The following is an 18100-nucleotide window of genomic DNA, read 5'->3' as shown; positions in this document are numbered from 1 at the left end:
TAAATCAAAAATCAGCGGGCGTGGTAGCGCATGCCTGTAATTCCGGTTACTTGGAAGGCTGAGGCGGAAGGATCGCCGGAGCTCAGCAGGTTGAGGTTGTGGTGGCCGGGAGCAGCCACTGCACTCCAGTCTGGGTGACAGAGTGAGACTCCAACTCAAAAAAAAAAAAAAAGAGACTAACTAGCAGGGCAAATAGCATAGATAGAAAATATGGTAGTAAGCCAACTATGAGAGCAACACACACACCATGATGACAGTACAAAGGCCAGGGCAGTGATTGCAGTAGAGATAGAAAAGGAAGAGACATGAAGGACATCACAAATAAACACTCAATAGAACTTGATGACCAACTAGAACAGAAACAGGAGCCAAGCTACAAAGGATAAGGTTTAAAACCTGAACAATGAAGACATCAAAATATAAATAGAAGGGGAATTCTAGTTTTGGATCAACTGAGGCAAGAAGGTGAAAATGGAGGGGTATAAGGGCACAGCACTGGCATACATCCAAGAAGATGTGAAATTAAAGCTTAAGAGAGATGGAAAAAATGTAGATTTTGTAATGTCATGTGAATAGAAGTGAGGGTTGAACCTGTGACAGTGGATACTTGACTTATTCAAAATTTATTGGGTGTCTACTAGTGTATGTCAGGAATACTCCATGCTAGGAACTCAGACTTAAAAAGCACAACCCAAGCCGGGCTCAGTGGCTTAGCCTGTAATCCCGCGCCTTTGGGAGGCTGAGGTGAGTGGATTGCCTGAGTCCGCGGGTTCGAGACCCGCCTGGGCAGCGAGACCTCATCTCTACAATAAATCAAAAAATCAGCCGGGCGTGGTAGCGCATGCCTGTAATTCCGGCTACTCGGAAGGCTGAGGCGGGAGGATCGCCGGAGCCCAGCAGTCAAGGCTGTGGTGGTCGGGAGCGGCCACTGCACTCCAGTCTGGGCGACAGAGTGAGACTCCAACTCAAAAAAAAAAAAAGGCACAACCCATAATCTCAAAGATCTTAGAGAGTAATGAAAAAAAAGAGAAAGGGCTATAAAAAGCTTCATATGCCATTTAGCACATCACTTAGTTTTATGACAGATTTATTACCATACGACAGTCAACAGAAACAGGGTATTAAAACAGAGTTAAAAAAAAAAAAACCTACTGTACAGCAAGCACAAAGCGTCAGTAATTGAGCAGATCAGGAATGTGTGCTACTTCTTACATTAGAAATTGGAGGGCCTTAACAACTATGAACACATTATCTGCTATTATCTTGGCCTTTTATAGTGTATCTCTGGTTTATAAAAACCTGACTTGATAATATCCCTTTATTAGTGTATTTTGTCATTTCTTAGAAAAATGACCTTAGTGCTAGAAAGAAACCCAAGATAAAATTTACGAATTTCTGTGTATGTGAGACTCCCTGAAACTCTTCTAAAAACTGCAACTACTGACTGAACACCGAATGTCACCCAAAAATCCAAAGAAATGCAGTAGTACCTCAGCCATAAATGAAAACTTTGTAAAACTAAGAGATGTCATGTACTATAAGAGAATACACATTATAAAACATACAAACACATCCCTCACTTCTCTTTTAGTTCAAGCATCCCTTCTTCAGGGACGTCTTCCCAGACCTTCCTGGCTAGGTGAAATGCACCTATTATACACTTACTGCAACCCATGCCTCTATTTTGTAGCACTTACCATGCCTATGTTTTTACATTGATCTGTCCAATCTGCTCCCCAGAATGTATATTCTTCTCATGGCTCCGTAGAACAGCTGTATCTGTTTTCACTTACTGTTGTAAGCCTAGTAATACATATGCCCAACAAATGTTTGTTTAATGAATGAAAGGGAATGTGCACAGAGACCTTGCAAAAGGATATTAGTTCTGGGGATGGGGCTAGGAGTATTTTTCACTTTCTGCTTCACACAATTTTTTTCTCTTTTTTTTTTGAGTTGGAGTCTCACTCTGTAGCCTGGGTTGGAGTGCAGTGGCACACTCACAGCCACCCCAGGATCGACCTGCTAGGCTCCAGCGATCCTTCCACCTCAGTCTTCCACGTAGCCAGAACTACAGGCGCACGCTACCACGCCTGGCTAGTTTTTGATTTACTGTAGACACGAGGTCTCACCAAGTTGCCCGGGCTGGTCTTGAATCCTCGGGCTCAGGCAATCCACTCACCTCAGCCTCCCAAAGCACTGAGATTACAGGCTGAGCCACCGAGCCTGGCCACAATTCTCTATTTTTTAAAATAAGCATATTTCTTGTAAAGTCAGAGGAAAAAATTAGATTTCAAAACAAAAGTGCAGATTCACATTATCAAGAGTCGTTTATATTTCAAAAGAATCCCCTCCAATATATTTAGGGTTATACAAATTTGGAGATTGAAATTAATTTAAGAAAAATCTATCAGAAACTAAGGACAAATACATAACTACAATACTCGAGGTAAGTTAACAGGAAAACAGAAATGATTATCATACACTGTAACTACTTCTGAAAGTACATATGTACTAACTGATTTCGCCACTATCAACAGTCATGAAATCATTAAACACTTTTTGAGCATCTACTATCTACCAGACATTGCACTGCCTGCAGGGGTTTACCAAGACTATGCAAAAATGAAGGAATAAATAAATGAGGATGCCTTTTTCTAAGACCAATACAAGGGTACTATATGAATAAGCAGTGGGAATAACAAAAATACAAAGAGTACAGAATCTCCTTTGAGATAATCTAGCATGTCAGATACCAAATTATACCACTATATGTAAATACAGTGAGCTCAAGGTATTATAGGAACACAGAAGGACAGAGGAAGGGCATCTAATCCAGCTAACTAGCACTTTTCATAGTGTGTCCTCTTTCTACAAATGAGATGTTGCTCATCAAAACAATGAAATGAAACACTAGAAACACTATTCCCACTCCCAATAAATATAAGTAATAATTCATTTTTCAGAAGCATTTATCTTCTTGTACGGGGATGTCTTTTGAACCGCAGATTTTACAAATACTATTTTCTGCCTGTACCAATTTCCTCAAGACCCAACCACTAATTTCTAGCTCTATCATTCAAGTATCAGCTTTAGCTATCATCTCGGACAACTTCCCCAATCAGTCATAATCCTACATAAAGTAGATTTCCCCTAGTCTCTAATCCAATAGTATGTTCATTTCCTTCACTATATTAACTAATTTGTAATAATCTATTCATTTACTTGATGTTACCCCTCCCACTAGAATGTAATCTTTAAAAGACAGTACCATGCATATTGAGATAATGTGCTAAATTCATTTAAGTCATTCATTTAAGAGACTATTTATTGAATTAGTATTCTAAGGGCTGGGGATATAGAAGCAAATAAAAGGGATTAAAACTTTTGTCCTCATCTAGCTTACACTCCAGCAGAGAAAGGAAGACAAAATATATTAAGTGGTATGTCTGTTAGGAGAAAAGTGTTATGGAGAAAAATTAAGCAGAGGAAGGTAGATGGGAAGTCCTGGGAGAGAAGTGTAATTTTATTTTTTATTCATTTTATTTTATTTTTTGAGTTGGAGTCTCACTCTGTCACCCAGACTGGAGTGCAGTGGCCGCTCCCAGCCACCGCAGCCTCGACCTGCTGGGCTCCGGCGATCCTTCCACCTCAGCCTTCCAAGTAGCCGGAATTACAGGCATGCGCTACCACGCCCAGCTGGTTTTTTGATTTATTGTAGAGATGAGGTCTCGCTGCCCAGGCGGGTCTCGAACCCGCGGACTCAGGCAATCCACTCACCTCAGCCTCCCAAAGGCGCGGGATTACAGGCTGAGCCACCGAGCCCGGCTGAAGTGTAATTTTAAATAGGGTGGTTGGGCTAGGCCTCACAGAGAAGGTGCCAACTTAGTAAAAATTTTAAGGAAATAAGACAGTAAGCCACCATGGAGATATCTGGGTGGGGAGGAAACCATCACAGGCAAAGACAACAGGTAGCGCAAAGAGTCTAAGGAGGGAGCACACCTGGCTTACTCAACGAGCTGGAAGACCAGCATAGCCTGAGAATAAAATGAACAAGGGGAGAAGGTAAGAAATGGGGTCAAAAAGGGGAGAAATCCAGAATAGCATGCCTACTATAAAAGCAACTTTAGCTTTTATAGTACTCTAAGTAAAATGAAGACCCAGTGGAGAGCTCAGAGTGGAGACATGACATTTTCTGGTTTATATTACTAAAGAATTATTCCGGCTGATGTGTTGAGAATAAGTAGGGGGAGGAGTGGACAGCAAGGGTAAAAAGCAGGGAGACCAGTTCAAAGTTGCAGTCATCTAGGTGAGATGATGATGGCTTACACTGAGTGATAGCAATGGTGTGGTGAGACGCAGACATGAGAAACAATAGGTTTCCTGATGAAAAAGATATGGGGTGTGTGAGAACAGCAGAGTCAACAATGATTCCATGGGGTTCATCAGCAACTGATTTGGGAAATGCTGATAAAATGTTAAAGAACCAGAGTTAAATTTTATATATGTTAAACGTATGAATAAAATGTTGATAAGTTGCACAAAGCTTTCATTTAAAATAAAGTCATACTAATATCAATAATCCAAAGGACTCATTCTTACTTCAAGCTACTTAAGTAGAACAACCTGATCAATTCTCATAAACATACAAACCAACTTTAATACCCTTCCCACGACAGACAGACACACACATACAAGCACACACACAGCCCATACAGCTCATATCCAGACTTCTACAGTAAATTCACAGCAGTAACGCCTTGATTTTCTGCTCCAACATCTCTACAATAGCTTCAATCCAAAATAAAAGGCAGGCAAACCAATTCCCTAAGTTTTTCCTAACACTGTCAGCTAAAATCTCCTAAGCACATCATCCCATGCAAATAAATGCCCACATAGGTCAAAACCCACCATCATCTAAGCCTAACCTGTACAAAAGAATTACCGGTGAGGGTTTTAAAGAAACAAATCTTCAAAACTATCCTTCAAAATTCAGATTCATTAGGCTAGGGAATAGGTCCCTACCTCCCACATTCTTAACAAGAATCCCAGGTGATGCAGCCGGTTTGGAAACCACGATGCTCAGAATCACCTGCAATGGAAGAAAGCCACTTATATACATAAATCTAAGGGTAACTTGGGGGAGTGGAAGGGAGGTTGTGGAGGTAAAGACTTAAAAATCTCTTACCCTGTGGATCTAATATCAACAGCAGTCACCATGTGTCAACAAGAGTAGACAACCACCACCACCATTAAACCAAATCTATATGCAGGTGTACAATTACTACAAAACGTGTAAACCACATTCACAATCGGAGGCAGAGAAAAGAAAGAAACTGAAAGCAAGTTTGCCCACCTCTCTACTAGATTCAAAAATCCTTTTCTTTATGAATTTATAATTTACATACAAATAATTTATCAAGAAGGAGGATACCATCATATGAGAATCAAAATTAATTTCCTAGAGAAACACTTAAATTACCATTTTCCTCAATTGTGGCTCCAACTTCTAAAGACATCAGAACTTCTCGGTGAATCTCAAAATCCTTCCGGAGTTGAATTCATGATTCCTGACACTTCTCACAGCATAATCTTCTTTTCTATTCTCTTTTGTGCCTACCAAATTCTCAACTTTTTGTTTTATCTCCCACATCCAGACTTTTGTTTCCTAGTTTTTAATCACTCCTTAAGCTTCACCTGCTCCTCTAAAGTCCTCTAATTAAGCAGAGCCTGATCAAGAAGTATCACTCACCCCCACAGGGCCTGCAAGATATCCTCCGTTGCTACCAGATGTGTTTGAATATGCTTGTACAGGCTTGTAGGCACAGGAATAGACACAGAGCTGGTCAATCTTTACAGCGCTTTTCTTTAAATTATAAAATCCTCAAGTACTAATATCATCCAAATCATGTCTGCAAAATGTGTCTCAGGAGCACAAAGAGCTAATGTGTATATACAACATATATTCCAATGTATTATGAAGATGTTCTCCAGATAGCTCATATGCACCCCAGAGTTCAAGTTCCCTACTTAGAAGAGAATAAATATGGCTCTGGTTGCCTATTCAGTTCTAGCCATCGTTCATTTAATTTACACTTGCAACTCCAAAGAGTCAGAAATGGTCAATGAGTTAAGTAGAAACTACTTGAGTGGGAAGGAAGATGTGATTAAGGGAGAAGAAAACAGAAAACTGGCTTTAAATATTTTTGCAGTACCCCCTCTTCCTGGAACACACAAACCAGAATAACTAGATCTCAAGAAATACAGCCTAGCAGATAGGATGCTAGACAGATCCTAACACATCACAAAACAAAACTGAACAAAACAAAACTTGCCTTGAAAGTACCAGCCATATTCTGAGATCATAGTTATATTTGAAAGTGTATGGCAAGACTTAAACTTAACATCCAAGACTCTAGTCACTATGCTCAGAGAAAAGGCGGGAAAGGGACACTAGTTTTTTCTATTTTCCATATAACAAAACAACAAATATGGAAACCAAAAGGAAAAACACAGTTAAAATCTTACCACAACAGGTCAAATCATTTTCAAGTCCCAGTCTATAAATTACATATACATCTATATGCAGACTGGGATTCCAAAAGATTCAAGAGTAAAACCTATTTACAAAATGTACTTTAACAACTAGCTTCCAAAAGGGAATTTCAGTACAATTATAGTATTATACACATAGAACTGTCTTAATAAAGAACTTTTTCTTCCAAAATATTATCTCAACCAAGTTAGGATACAGCAAGGAAGGAAGAAAAGTCACTGAAAGCACCACTCTACTAAAATTGAGTCAAAAACCTCCCCACTTAGCTGCCCAAGGCAAAAAAATACCAAACTAAATAAGGAGCTGAGAACTAGCTTATTATTTACAAAAAACCTAAGAACTCTGTAATTACTCCGTCTTTTCAAATTGTAAAACAATAAAAGCTGTTAGAATATGATACTGAGATATTAGCTGGTTCCAACAACAATCTAGTTTTCAGCAATTCTTCCAAAAGAATTCTAAATCTTGACCTTCTATTTAGTAAGCATACCTCTCAGATTCAGAGTTCTGGTTAGAAGTAAAGGGTGTGTAACAATGGCAATGAAGTGGGCAGCACTGAAAATTCTAATTATTACTACTCTATTAACTTCAGAAATGGGAAAACAAGGTGTAAAAAGACTTGAGTCAGCTTCTGGGGTCTTCCATCATCTTCTTTGATGGGAAAACATCCTATATCTATACATCCCAACTTTCTTGGGTCCTACCTTCCCAGATACTCTTTTCTCTAGACTATCCAGACTGGTGGAAGTAAGAGTCATTCCTCAGGCTATTAGTGTCCCTATAAAAAAGAATCTTCTCCAGAGTCTTTGAACCTATATGTAGAATCGCAAGCCACAGGATACAGTTGTTTGTAACATTTGAAGAAATATTTTGTTTTCTTCTACTATGTGCTTAGTACAAAGCACATGGGGGGGGGGGAAGAGGGAAAGAGAGAGAGGAAAAATACAGACTAGAAAAGAACAGAGAAGACAGATAAACCAAGGGAATAAAGACACCTATATCCTACAGTGTACTCAAGTCAGCTGTGAAATTCACTCAGATGTGTGGCTCACTGCCTAAACCAACATATACATCTGGTAATAATAAACACTGATAAGTCATAAACAAAGAGTTTTCTTAACCCTACAAACTATTGTAATATTAAAAATTTACATAAAATACAATCGCAGAATATGTTAAAAACTGATTTTTTAGATGATATTTCAATCTAAGTTACCATACTAAGAAATAAAAAACTAGTATTTTACTGTCTTGTTTTCAAAACATTAAAATCTTTGATTTGACCAAGTTACAAATCTGTTTTCAGTAGAAAGAGAAAACACATTGCCTCTATTTAACGCAAAGGACAAAAAAGATCATCCCTGCAAATCATAATGTTTGGGTTCACGATGAAAACAGGAAACAGACAGCCTGCCCAGGTATAATTATGGTTGTAGTCTAATGTGCCTTCAGGTTCAGCCAAGAATTAAAACCCAGTGAAGAGAGTAAGCAGAATGTACTTGCCTCTACCTTGCTACAGAATGCAACTTTTAATAATACTCCCAGCAACATGTTACATAACCAACAGTAAACAACAATCTGATTCAAACCTCATTAGTAACAACATTCTGCCACTGTCTCCCACTGAAATTAATAGCTGACTTTGCCAGAGGGGAAAGAAATGCAACACATATCAATCTACCCATTTCTGTGGCGCCTACCACAGTGAACCAGACAAGCAGATAATACTACCATATCTGTACAGAACCTACAAAAATATTTTATTCTTTGTTTCCAGTTTGCTGCTCTCTTCCTTTTAACTAGACCAGATCGTGTGGATGTGTTTAAAATCTAAGAGGAAAATCCTTGAGAAGGTTCATCTAACTTTTCCTGACTGGTTCAGCTAAGATCTGAAGGGAAGGGAATGGATACTTGTAACAAAGACACACGAATAAATAACAGTAAGTAAAAAGTACCCACTGAGGGAGCAGCAATGTAGAGGGAAAGAAGGAAGCTATAGAAATGATCACACAATCATATACAAAAATTACATTTGAAAAATCCAAACATAATATATACAATCTTTATAAAGGTTAAATTTGGTTAAATCGTCTCTTCTGTATTTTTATAATTTGGGGGTTCACCTTAGTGAAAAAAAGAAGTTACCAAAGGAGTAAAAGAAAGACTATAAAATAATTTGTTACAGACCTGCAAATAGCTCCTTATTAGGAACACATTAATTTCATAACATTCAGATCAATGAATGTGAAACTGTCACACTGAGTGTAGGTACTGTTTCCCCCACAACTGCAGACTAGTGCATTGGCATCTAGCAGAAATTTTAAGCTATTTGGACTACTACTAAATCTACTGGGACTAAAGTTTTCAACCTTTCAGCTTTCAAATTAAAATTAGAAACTAACTCACTTGGGCAATTCACATACTCTAAGGAAATTCAAGTACTCTGGTTCTAAAAAAGCATCTTAAAAAACGCAACCCAAGTGCCCTTTCCTCCCAACTTCTGTGAGGCCAGGTCATCTATCCAGTCTTTGTTGCTAAATAAGAACACTTTTGGTAATGCTAGGCAACAGGCAAGATGTGACAAACCCAACCAGACTTCAAAACTTTTTCCAAAGAAAGATAAGGTAAACAAGATACATTTAGTGCCTCACCCATTTAAACGCACAAGCTGCCAAAAGTGCCCCCCCACACACACACATCCCGTCCCCCCCACTGCAGACCTTCACAAGTGGTCAGGAAACATTGTCTTCGCAATCAAGATAAAGATCGGGCCCAGGGTGTTCGGGCATTCCTCACCTTCGGGCTGGCCGGAGCTCCATTCTCCGGTGCCATCAACACCAGAATCGGAACATTCTGTTAGGAGGCGGACAAACGTCCAAACACCCTGACTATCCTCGCCCGAGTTCTTTTTGCAACCAAAATCTGTTTTGGCTACTGAGCATGCTCAGACTTAAGACAGGCGCCACATGGGAGTTTTCAAAGCTTAGGCTCCAAACTCCACGTAATAACAGCAGCTGAAAGGGGAAGAGGGAAAAGGGGGAGGAGGAGGGGAAGAGGCTGGAATAGGAATCTGAATATCTGATTTTGAAGTCAAGGACCCGAACAGGGGCTGAATATGGGGAAGGCAAAAAGACACTGCTTTGGCATTCTCCTTGCAGCACACAGAAGTAGTTTACGCGAAGTGGAAATCTCTGCAATGGTGAAAACTGACATTGCAAGTGGCGGAACCCAAGTCTAACTACCAGCTGGGTGTAGTAGCAGGTCACAACTGCCCAGAGTGTAATTCCCGCCGATAAGCGTGGATCCTTATCTGTGAAACACAAAGCGACGGCGGCACGGATTCATCGAGCCATTGGACGGCTTCGCGGTGCAGCCGATCGGCGGCTCGACCAGCCCCGCAAACCCATCGGGACGTGCACCGAGGGCGGTGCATCCGATGGGGCAGGAGAGCACGCCGCTCCTCCGACAGACGCGGGGCCGGCGATCCTCTCCAGGGCGTCCCGAACACCTCCCTCCGCAGTCCTGGCGGCAACGCGGGGCTGGGACCACGGCCAGTTCCCGCCCCGCCTCGGGACGCCCGGGGCCGCAGGAGAGGCCTCCGCGGTCGGCTGGGCCGTACAGTCCTCGCCCGCAGGGACCCCGGCAGGCCAGGACTCGGCCTACCTCCCGCCCCGCAGGCCCGTCGCTTCCGCTCTGCCCGCGGACGAACGCCCCCGTCCCGGCCCGAGTCCGTCGGGACAGAGCCTGTGGCCCCCGGGCCCACCCGCCCGCGCACGGGGACCCTTCCTCACTCACGAGCCGGCGGGGCGCGCTCTCCCGGCGCCGTCGCAGCGCTTCCCCTCGCTGCAACTTTATTAGCAGCGCGGCCACGGGACACGCGCACGGCGCCCGCTCGCCCAGGACCCGGATGAGGCAGGGAGGGAGGGAGGGAGCCTGGGAGAACGCCCGCTGGGTCTGCGCATGCGCGCCAGAGCCCGCTTGACCGCTGCGGGACCGAGGGGAGGGCCTCTTGGCCGGGTGGCCGAAGGAAGGCTCCGCGCCCGGCTCGTTCGGAAGCCTCCGCGCCTGGCTCGGCGCCCGCACACCCCGACTTCCGATCAGCCGGAGGCGTTCGCGTCGCTGGCCCGGCCTGAGAGTGGGAGTCAGCTCGCTCCCACCACCGCCACCATGGCCACTAGTAGTCTCCACTAGCCAGATCACCACGCGTTATGATAAAATAAAGGAATTGGCCTTGATATGGACAAATGAAGATTTCAGTCAAGTGTCAAGTGTAAACAAAGACTTCTCCTGATACGACGTAGCTACTTTTACTGTTGTGTAGTATAAATCTGAACGAAGAGAGTCGTCTTTCTGTGCAAAAAAGTAGCTTCAAAACGTGTTTCTGAACGTCTTACAGCTTCTCACTAGGTGCAGCCATAAAAGACTGCTCCCACAGGGCACTCTCAGAACCTTTGCTGGCCCTGGAGTTCCAAGACTAGGACTGTCCGTGCAGTAAGTTCGACCGCAGTTCAAGATACCCCCTCCACCTCCGAGGATAGGGAGATCCTGTAGGAACTCGAACCCTGGACAGAAGGAGCCGCTGAAGTGCACGAGAGCCACCCATAGACTAATATCCTCCACCCCATCTCCTGAACTCCCTTTTCTTAGTAACTAGGGCTCCTCTCAATGCTTTCCCCCTCCAAATTCCCCAAACGGTCACCATTTTCCAGAATATAATATTGGTACCACATAGGCAACTGATTTGGAGAGCACTGGTGAGGAAAAGCTTTTAAATAATTTCGTTTTTGTTTTAAAAGGTCAATACTGGCTTTCCAATATTCCATTGTAGGTTTTCTTTTTAAAATAAATTAAGTAAAAATCAAAATTGGAATCCTGTTTTACCCCCTAATCTAATCCATCAGGAAATCCTATTAACTCCACCTTCAAAATATATCCTAAATCTGACTATTTCACAACACCTCAACTGACACCTCTATGGCCTGAGCCAGGATCATCTCACCTGACACACAAAAGCTACTATTTTGCTCCAGGCTGCAGAAGTTTCCATGGAGAAGCAACTAAATAAACATTCCGGAAGTCTCGGCATTAGGGGTGGCCATCTCCAATGATGACAGAGGGCTGGTAAGGGAGTGAAGTGGGGGACAAGGGGAAGGACCAGAGAGTGCCTGGTTCCAGAGACCAAAGGGGGCATTGCTATTCCACGCTAGCCAACTGTCACCTTGGGGAATTGTGGGAATAGGGGCCCAGTGTTGGCAGGTTTGCTGATTTTTTTTAAAAAGTTGGAAATTTTGATTTTGATGCAAAAATCCCAATTTTATCTGTTTAACAACTTATTTCTCTCTCTCTCTCTCTCTCTCTCTCTCTCTCTCTCTTCTCTCCTGTCCCTCTCCCATCCCCCTTTCTCTCTCTCTCTCGCGCTCTCTCTCTCTCTCTCTCTCTCTCTCTCTCTCTCAGACATTCTGGAGGCCAACTCTATACAAGCCAAACAAAACAAATTCATGGTCCCAATTTAGCCTGCTGGCCATCAGTTTGCAATCTCAGGTCTGCATCTTAAACTTCTTTACTACATCATAAACTTTGTGAAAGTAAAGTCTGTGTACTTTAACTCTTTGTCACACTCACTGATTATTTGTTGTTAATTCAGAAGTTTCCAACCCTTGGAAAGCACATATTTCTGGAGCCTGCATGGGTTTACAACTCCCAGAAGTGCATATAATCCTGCCTTGGAGGATCCCTTTTTTTTTTTTAACAGAACTAATGTTTGCAGAGTGCTTTGTTGAACATTATAGGACATACAATTTGGTTTAAATATTTCATACGCTACAGCTATTCTTCACTTTAACCGGTAAAATCGCCTCCAAAACAAAATATTTGCTAATTGCAGTCACTGCACATATGTAAGAACAATTTGTAACTACAGGATTCCTTTTCATAATCACATATGGAATCTGAAAGTCAACAGTGTTGCTTCCTGAACTGTATGTCCACATAATGATCGAATCAACCAGAGATTCCAACCTCTCCAAGTTGCTACATGAGCTCAACTTAGGTCTTAAGTTAGAAAAGATGATAAATAGAAGGGGGAATAGAGATCTTAGTAGCACAGCTGAAGACTTCCAAAGACTAATAAATTACACAGACCTCAAAAGGTATAGAAAATGAGAAGGATCACTAAATATCTACATTGCCAGAAAAGATTATCAAACAGCCAATCAACAGGCCTGCCAGAGACCTAGAATGAACTAAGCAAAAGCAATCAAGTGGGATATAAGAACAAATGTAGAACAAGATGATCTGAACAGATAGACATAGTCAGTGAGGCATAAAAATAGACAAACTGCTTTTTTAGTTTAGCCATTCACCTGACTAAGAAGATCAGAAAAAAAGCAGCTTCAATGCTCAGTTTTACTTTACTTGTAGAGAAACCGATTTCTGGATAATTTAGGCCAGTAGTTCTCAACCAGGGGTGACTGCACCCCCAGGAAACTTTTGGCAATGTTTGAAGATATTCTTGACTGTCACAACTAGAAGAGTGGGGCTACCGGCATCTGGAGTGTAGAGACCAGAGACACTGCCGAATATATTATTCAGCTCAACATGTTGACAGTGCTGAAGCTGAGAAACCCTGATTTAAACCCAAAATAGATTTTTTCTTTAATTGGGTTGATGTTTAGGGAGGAAATGGTTCTTTTCTTTGAACGTTTTCAGTAGTTTTTAAAATTATTCATTAGCCTAAATGTTTAGCCTGTAACCTACTCTCACCTTGAATTTTCAGGTCTAAGGTGGTGGCAGTTTTCGGGAAAGGTGGGACATTATGAAACATAAAAAGTTGGAGTAATTTTAAAAGTCTTTCTGAACTAAGCATGGTGGCACATACCTGTAGTCCTAGCTACTTGGGAGGCTGAAGCAGGAGAATCAATTGTGCCCAGGAATTCAAGGCTACAGTGAGCACAGGAGTTCGAGGCTGCAATGAGCTATGACAGTGCCACTGCACTCCAGCCTGGGTGACAGAGAAAGACCCTGTCCTTAAAAAAAAAAGTCTTTCTGCATTTTTTAAGTTTTATTTTTAAATGTAGGATAATTGAAGTAATTTGTTTTTGGTTTGAATATCCTTAATAAATATCTCAACTCCATACTTTGCCATAGTCAGGTTTTCCCTAAATGACTACTGCATACCCTACTGGGAGAATTGGAAGAATACAATGATGGTAGGAGGAGTCACCCATCCTAGGAAGCCTCAGTGAATAACACCACAGAGATCCATAAAGGGTCTTGGTAGCTATCTCAGAGACTTCTCCTTCCTCAGGCAATCATGGCAAATAGAAGAAGAATTGTCTAAGTATGCATAATTCCTCCAGATAGGGTTCTTGGAAGAAATAAAGCTTCCTTTCCAAGTTTTGAGAAGTCTATGTATGTTCTTTCATTGGCAGACTGCCCCCTGCCCTAATCCTTTTGTACTGGAAATGGTGCAGAAGCCAGAGCTCAACTGAGAAGTTCTGAGAGGAGTGAGGCTCCAAAGAAATGATGTGCAGAGACACACCCCATGATCCAGAGAGAAAAAAATTCATCATGTTTGTCAGAAGAAACTTCATGTTTCACAGAATGGGCCAAGGTTCCTTGCTGACCAGAGAATTCACTTAAGTGTTTTTATCCAATATTTGCAAGGATTTTTTCCAGTAAAAGTTTGATGTTCTGGTGTGAAATACTTCCTTAATAATCCACAGACCCGACTCAGATGTCGATATCATAATGTTTTGAAAAAAGAAAATTTTTTAAATGACAGCTGTCTCCACTCAAAGCACAGGAATCTGGCAGCCACAGACTCTGTGAAGCTTCAGAGATAGATATCTATCAGAGAATCTGTAAGCCCCCTGGAATTAATGTTCACATTTTTGTGTATATACCTACATACAAATTTTCTTCTGAAAAAGCCCATAGCTTTCATCAGATTCTCAAAAGTTTCCCTGACATCCACAGGTTTGCAGATGCTTAAGACAGTGATTACTTTACACTTGGTATAAGTTTAATATGTCCATTTTAAGTTTTCTTTTCTTCTCTTTTTCTTAGCAACATAATTAGGAGCCTCCTCTCTAGGGAAGGCAGTTTGATGTAGAGTGTAGAAACCTGGCTCGCCTGTCTCCAGCCATCTGCTACATTAAAGAAGGCCTCGTATGGCTGGAATCCAATACACAAAATTAAAAGGGTTGCTTGCACCCAGAGTCATAAAACAAAGAGGCTTTCTGAAGCAGGCCTTGGAGTGAACCCTCGTTTCTTCCTGACTTAAACGGCATCTGTTTCTCTTAATGGCGAACACCCCCCACCCAAGTTAACTTGACTAACCTCCAGGGTTCTGCATTCTCAGTTTTTGTCTTTAAAGATGTGGTCTCAGATGAGCCAAACCACATGTGTACCCCACCACAGAGCAGCAGGTGAAAATCTGGAAGTATAATGGAACTGGGGAACAAGGAGAGAGACAAACACTTCATGTTCTCTGGGAAACCCCTTGATTGAAAGAAATCTTGATCATGAAAAAACTCTGAAGTCAGACCTCTTGGTTTGAACACAAACTATCTCACTTACTACCTATGTGACCATGTGCAAGTTTCTTAACCAGTCTGTGCCTATCTCCTTATCTGTAAGACGGGATAACAGTTGTATCAAATTAATATAATTATTATGAAGACTAAATGCATAGAGACTTACAAGACACTGAGAACAGTACCTGGCACACAGTAAGTTCTATACAGGTGGTTTTTAAAAAATATCCATATTCTCCTGATACACCAGCAACTTCTAAAAATGTTCTTAGCAAATTCAGTTTTTACATAAAATGTGTATTCAATTTATAGTGCAATAGACTCTCTTCTCTTCTTACTCCAATAGTCTCATTCCCTTCTAGGCCTCTCATGCTATTAAATGGACAATTCCCACATTTCTGTTTTCATCTTGGACTTGGCTAATGAACTCCAGCCACTTAAATTCAACTATCCTCTCAACATCCCTATTGAAATGCAGTAGTTATATATTTTGTTTGACCCCATTCTTTCCAGTCCTCTTTCTTCTGCTTCCCTTGTGGTAGCATTCTCTTCCTATTTTGACAACAGTACCCTAATCCAGAGATGGGCACATGACCCAGGAGGCTTCTCATAATACCTCAGCTACCCAGGCCACTGTGTTTGGTTCATAGATGGGCCTATGACCTAAGCAAAGTAACATGTATCATCACTTAGATTGATGTATGAATGCTAAAAGGAAAAACACTCCTTCTTACTATAATTGCTAAGCTAAGGGTGACTCTGAGATGCCAGGGGCTGTCTTGCCACCATGTAGAAGGAGTTTACTTGGAAATGAAGCTAAAAGTGTGAAGCAAAGCAGAGAAACAGAAGCTAAGTTAAATTCCTGACAAAACTTTTTGAGTCCAGTTGTACCTGAATCCTTAAAGATCCTCCTCAGACTTTCTAATTATATTCTCTAGTATATTCTGCTTTTGATTAAACTAATTATATTTCTACAACTTGTAACATCTGGTGTTAAGAGTCTTACTGGATTTATCAGGTCCATATTTAAACTCCTGATATGTGTCATCCTCTCTACTCTACCTGTTCCTGCTGCCATCTTCTCCATATCAGTAAATGGCAGTTCCATCCATGTAGTTGCTCAAGTCATACCTGGCAGTCATATTGGTAGATCAGATTATTGTTCCTAAATCTTCATTCCCTCTCTGTTGTGGAATTATGCATTCATACCTTTAACTACGTGGTTTTGCAGTACCTTCCACTAGAAAATGTAAAAGACGCTTCCATGCCCCTTTGAACTTGAATCTGACTATGATGCCTTTGGTCAATATAAGTGACATGAACATTATCTTTAACTGTGATGAATCGTTTGGCTTGGTCTTTTGCACTTTTGGCATCTACCATTAAAACAGACTCCAGCTAGCCATCTTGATTTCAAGGAGGATGAAAATACATATGGAGTAGAGCTGATCCTAACCTATGATCTAGTCCCCGGCTCCACAGACCTGCGCCTGAAGCACAGCTGAGTCACAGACCCATGAGTGAAGAAAACTAATATTTACTGCTGTGTACCACCAAGATTCCGGGCTTGTTTATTATAAAGCAATAACTACCTCAAAACAATCTTCATTTACCCTTGTCTCTCACCCTCATTTATTTATTCATTTATTACTTCCTAATTCAATAATGCAATAAATATTTATTGAACACCTAATATGTATCAAGAAAGTTTTGGGTCGGGCTCGGTGGCTCTACCTGTAATCCTGTGCTTTGGGAGGCTGAGGTGAGTGGACTGCCTGAGCCCACGGGTTCGAGACCCGCCTGGGCGACCTGGCAAGACCTCATCTCTACAACAAATCAAAAAAAATTAGCCAGGCGTGGTAGCACGTGCCTATAGTTCCAGCTACTTGGAAGGCTGAGCAGAAGGATCATTGGAGCCCAGCAGGTCAAGGCGGTGGTGGCTGGGAGTGTGCCACTGCACTCCAGTCTGGGTGACAGAGTGAGACATCAATTCAAAAAAAAAAGAAAGTTTTGGGCATCAGGAATAAGATATTAAACAAAACAGATAAAAATCTGAGCTATAATAAACAGGAAATTATTTAAAATATTAAAACAAAATTTGCATGTCCCATGCCAGTAAGTAAATAAAACCATAAATGGAGGTTGGGGAGAAAGTGCTGGGATGAAGAGTGTATACTGTTTTGATGGGGCAGTCAAGGTTAAATAGGGTGGCCCTTCCACTTTCAATCAGCACCAAGTCTGATTCCCTTCAAACCATAGCTCCAACCTGTCCATTTCTCTCCATGCCTACTATCCACAGATAGACCTAGGTCTAGTTCTGGTCGTCATCATTTCTCACCTGGACTATCTTCTACTTCCATTCAGCTTCATGCCACTCCCTTATCACCCCATAGCTTTTCCATGTTAAAAATATAAATAAGATTATGATCACCCTTGCATTAAAGCTCTTCAAGATCTTGCCATTGCTTTTGATATAAAATCCGAACTCTCTCCCATGGTCTGTCTTGAGTGATGTGGTCCCTGCCATGGCCAGGTTGTCCCCTGTTCCCTGCTCACACTGGTCTTTCTGTTTTTCACTTGCCACAAGCTCTTCCCCAAATTAGGATCCTTGTACATGTGATCCCCTTGCTTGTTCTCTCTCTCCAACTTGGGAACCTGCTAAATACTTTGCCTACTGCTCTCGACTTGTCTCGCCCCTTCTTGTTAACCTTAGGTCTCAGCTTAAATGCCATTTTCTGACAAAGGCTTTCCCTGGCCATGTCCACTCCCCTTCCCCCACCTCCACCCTACCTGGATTGGGTCTCCCCCCATTATACACTGCCAAAGCATCTAGCTCTTTCCATGCTGGGACTCACTGCTCACATGCCACGACATGATCAAAGTCTGTATTTCCCACTGTAATTAAGTTTCTCTTCACAACTGAATGCTCAACACTTAGATCAGAGCCTAGCATACCGTAGGCCCTCAGTGAAGAGTCACTGAATTTTTGACTTCAAGTTTGGTCTTACAT

General features: G+C 41.7%; 1 protein-coding gene across 1 annotated transcript in view; it reads right to left on the bottom strand.

Annotated features, from left to right (window-relative positions):
• Nucleotides 1-10462, bottom strand: part of SMAD5 (SMAD family member 5) — a 45299-nt gene extending 34837 nt beyond the window's left edge. The window contains exon 1 of the mRNA XM_008057574.2: nucleotides 10345-10462. The gene's annotated coding sequence lies outside the window, so the exon portion shown is untranslated. The remainder of the gene's footprint in view (nucleotides 1-10344) is intronic.
• Between the last annotated feature and the right edge of the window lie 7638 nt (nucleotides 10463-18100).

This window comes from Carlito syrichta, unplaced genomic scaffold, assembly GCF_000164805.1.
Source record: "Carlito syrichta isolate Samal-C Ts95f unplaced genomic scaffold, Tarsius_syrichta-2.0.1 Scaffold303061, whole genome shotgun sequence".
Lineage (NCBI taxonomy): Eukaryota > Metazoa > Chordata > Mammalia > Primates > Tarsiidae > Carlito > Carlito syrichta.
This window is presented reverse-complemented; position numbering and strand designations above follow the sequence as displayed.